Source organism: Pinus tabuliformis, chromosome 9, assembly GCF_031772625.1.
Source record: "Pinus tabuliformis cultivar Carrire ecotype Pingquan chromosome 9, CPIR1, whole genome shotgun sequence".
Classification (NCBI taxonomy): domain Eukaryota; kingdom Viridiplantae; phylum Streptophyta; class Pinopsida; order Pinales; family Pinaceae; genus Pinus; species Pinus tabuliformis.
In genome coordinates, this window is record NC_142307.1 from 285,085,036 (window position 1) to 285,089,403 (window position 4,368).

A 4,368-nucleotide genomic window follows, 5' to 3' on the forward strand; every position below is an offset into this window, starting at 1 on the left:
TGAGGCAGTTATAATGGTATTTTGCCATGGTGCAATGCATGTGGCTCTGCCATAGTCATCTGTATTGTATTTTGTTGTGGTGAGATGAAGATTGCTCTTGCTTAGTCATCATCTACTGCGGTCATTGTTTTAGCACAACTCATGGAGTACCCTTGTATGAATTATTCCTTAGTGTAGCACTTGGCACAATCTGCTTGGCTGTTGTGGCTCCCATGTATTTCTCTGGAAAAATAAAATTTGGAGTGATCAATCAGTCTTACTCTGCTTTCAATCATGTCTTGGGTGACTTCTCACTAATTGTATACCAGTTTCAGGCTATCAGTGCTTTCTCAGCTGTCATTGATCGGTTAGGTGAGTTCAGTGATATTTTGGACCAAAGAAATAGTCTATTGATAGAAGACTCCAAACCAAAGATAGCTTTCTTGAAGGTTGATCAGTTTTATGGAACTGCTTTGGAATGTAATGGAGCAGATACTTTTGAAGTTTGTCCAAAACTTTTGGAAATTGAACATTTAACATTACAAACACCACAGTACACCATGACTCTTATTGAAGACTTGTCATTGGTGGTCACTAAAGGAGATCACTTACTGATAATGGGTCCAAGTGGAAGTGGAAAAATGTCACTAATGAGAGCTATTGCTGGTATATGGTGTTCTAGTAAAGGCACTATTAGATTCCATATAAAACATAGCAGTAAAGGATCTGATAGATCTATTTTACAAGGAACAATTAACAATGATGGCCCAGTGAATGGAACAAACTATCGTACAGAAGACAAAGAACACCAACTCGTAGATGGAATAGAAGGAAGTTTTGGGGCAATATTCATGATGTTAAGAATTCTAATACTAGCGATATTTATGACCTTGAAATATCTCATAGGAATGATATTTCAAGGTTGACTAAATTGATGATCTCAAAGAGTTCACCTAGTTGAAATTTTTATTAGTTGTTATATTAGCCACCGTAACTTCAATGATAGGCTTTACAAATTTCTATTATAGAAATGATTGGTTTTTTATGGCTTATAAACACGCAGATGAAGGCACATGCACTAGAATTATCAAGATCTATCTCTGGCTTGATCATGTCATCAAATGACATGGCATTTAAAGAAGAATGTGTCAGTATTCTAGGTCTTTCGCCAACAGATTTGTATCAAGAAATACTCAATCCTTGGATCAAGAAAAAGATTCTATACATTATTGAGATGACCGACAGAAAACCAAATAAAATTGTTCACAATACATACGAGGAACCGTGGAACAGAGAGCAGGAAGAAGAAGATGACAATGAGAGAACATGGATGAATGTAGAAGCATATGGGACTTCTTGTAGCAGCTATTAGATTCCAATTTGTATAGGTACTCAATCCTTTTAGACCATACAACAATTATGCTAACTCCATGAAACACTTGATGCTAAGATTCTCAACAACTCTGTCTAGTTTGAGTTTATTTCCATTCTTACTACAAAAGAGTATTTTCTTCTTTTTCTAACCATCAAACAATATTTCTTTTCAGGTTATTCTGAAAATTAGAAAAACTGGAAGGAGATGGGTGTCCTTGGTTGTCTACTGTAAGGGACACAGATTGATTTCAGTACCAAGCACACAATTTGAATTGGCAGTTTCATAGTTCCTTGCTGACACTTGAGTAGAATACTCCTATGTTGTGATTGGCTAAGTTTCATTTTGAAGTTACAAAAGCATTTTCTTCTTATTCACATCCTTTTCGCTCATAGTATAAAACACCTTTTTATCTTGGTTGACCTTTGAAATTTAGGCCAAGCCATTAATGCACATGCCTTGTACATGGAAAAAATTACGATCTATTAACATCTTCAAGCATAATTTGACTATAAGTTATGTGATTTTATGGTTTTATGGAGAAATCAGTTCCACATACTTTTATAATAAATAAAAAAATTGGAGATTCATGTCTAGTGGGTCTTGGGTCTAGATTTCAAACCCACTCTGATACCATGTGTAAGATCTCATCCTAGGGTCTTCTACCAGATCTATATTCTCTAAAATTAAATGAAATAAGAGGCAATAATTTATTTTCTTACAAGACATTTAAACGATGATAATTTACCATTTAGAATTTAATTCCTACAATTTAATTAGTGAACATTTCATTTCAATCAGTTACATGAGTAATCTATGCATAGAGGAATACCTGTATCAATGGCCCGGTCGAGATGTCCTTGAGTTGTTGCTCCTGCTGGAATGCTCCTCTTGAATACCGACTGGATTTACCTCCCAGCCAACTAGGAAGTAATTCCTAGCCCAAGAAACCTCCACAGATTCCCTAGCCCTCCGAGCCCAAGTCCAACCAGATGTAGTGTGTGTGTCCAAGACCAAGATAAACAATACTCCCTTCCTCTCTCTCAACAATTCCTCCAAAATCATAGCCAACCAAAACCAAAAGCAAGACCCAGCATCCCCTTCCTCCTCTCATCCTTCCCCTTTTATGCCCCCTTCTCTTCTCCACCTTAACCACCTCTCATTAATGTCATAACTTCTCCCTCATCTTTACATTTGACTTCTCTTCTCCCAAGTAAACATGAGAGGACATTTGGGAATGTGATATGGATATAAAATTGGGTAATTAATTGGAGAGGACCATGTCTTCTCCCATGTAAATCTGAGAGAACATTTGGGAATATGATATGAATATAAAATTGGGTAATTAATTGGAGAGGACCATGTCTTCTCCCAAGTAAATATTTTTGGGATAAGATATGAATACATAAATTGGTAATTAATTGGAGAGGACCATGTCTTCTCCCAGGTGAATCTGAGAGGACATTTGGGAATGTGATATGAATATAAAATTGGGTAATTAATTGGAGAAGATCATGTCTTCTCCCAAGTAAATATTTTCGGGATAAGAGATGAATATATAAATTGGTAATTAATTGGAGAGGACCATGTCTTCTCCCAAGTAAATCTGAGAGTACATTTGGGAATGTGATATGAATATAAAATTGGGTAATTAATTGGAGAGGACCATGTCTTCTCCCAAGTAAATATTTTGGGGATAAGAAATGAATATATAAATTGGTAATTAATTGGAGAGGACTCTGTCTTCTCAAAATTTTAAAAATTCGGGGAGTTAAATTGGGAATAATAACAAAATTTATATCAGTACCAAATTTACAGTTTCACCAATGTAGGTATGTACCAATATTTCTTGATAATTATAAGTCCATATTTAAGAAAATTTAAACGCTTAGTAAAATTTGCAGGATAATATTAAATAGGGCATTACAATTGCAAATACCTCAGAATATTTCCCCCTTTATGATATTTTATTTTCTCTGATGGTGAAGATTATCCTTCCATTTTTGAAACCCTAGATGATAGGAAAGGGGAAAAAACAACGAGGAATGAGTGAAATCGTGAAATGAGAGAGTTAGGGAAGGGAAATGGTGATAGGGAAATTTTGGGAGATGGAAAAGGATTTTAGAATTCTTTAGGAAGTTTAATGGAGGGAAATGAGTAAGATAATTTTAAAAAAATCCTAGCTAGGGAAACTATTCAAATTGATAGGTAAGAGCTAGGGTTTGTAAGAAGATGAGGTAAACTAAATGGAAATGATTTGTCTGGTGGATGGGATGGTGAATTGTGTGGAAATAGAGGTATGAGATAGAAATTTATAAGGTTTGAATGTTCTAGATGACTAAACTCACCATTTACAAGCTTTAAAACATGAAATTGATACAAACCCTAGATGATTTAAACTCACCATCATTCATTTGCTTTGCCAAAAGAAAAGAGGGAGTGAGATGATTGTACTTACTTGAAACATAGCTTAGAGGAATAAAAAATTGGAATGCAAGATTAAATCTTGAATTTTGACATTTTTTTGTGAGTTTTGGGATACTCTTCCCTATGCACAGTGCAGTTCACTGAAGTGCAACGCCAAAGCATAGTGCAGTTGATAGAAGCACATCGCCACCTCCAGAAATGCAGCGCCACTTCCATAAATGCAGCTCCAACGTGAAAACCAATTTTGGAGGCCTTAAAATGCTCCAAATTGTGAAATTGATAGCTCTTTGGAAATATATTGAAGTCTGCTACAATATTGACTCCGCAGGAATGTAATTTTGACACTCTAGAAGGGAGAAAAAATTATTTTTCCAAGGTCGCTGCAAAAACCCAGGGTATCTCTGACAAAAGCATAGCGCCAACTTAAAAAGCACCTTTGGATGACTTCCATTAATCCAAAGCATGCTCTGAAGGTAACATTAGGATGTTTAGTTGTCCATAGAGTATTTAAGAATGTAAAATTGCCTCTCCAAGGCTGAGAAAAATGAGTTTTCCCAAGGTCACTCCAAAAACACAGCATGCTTCTTACA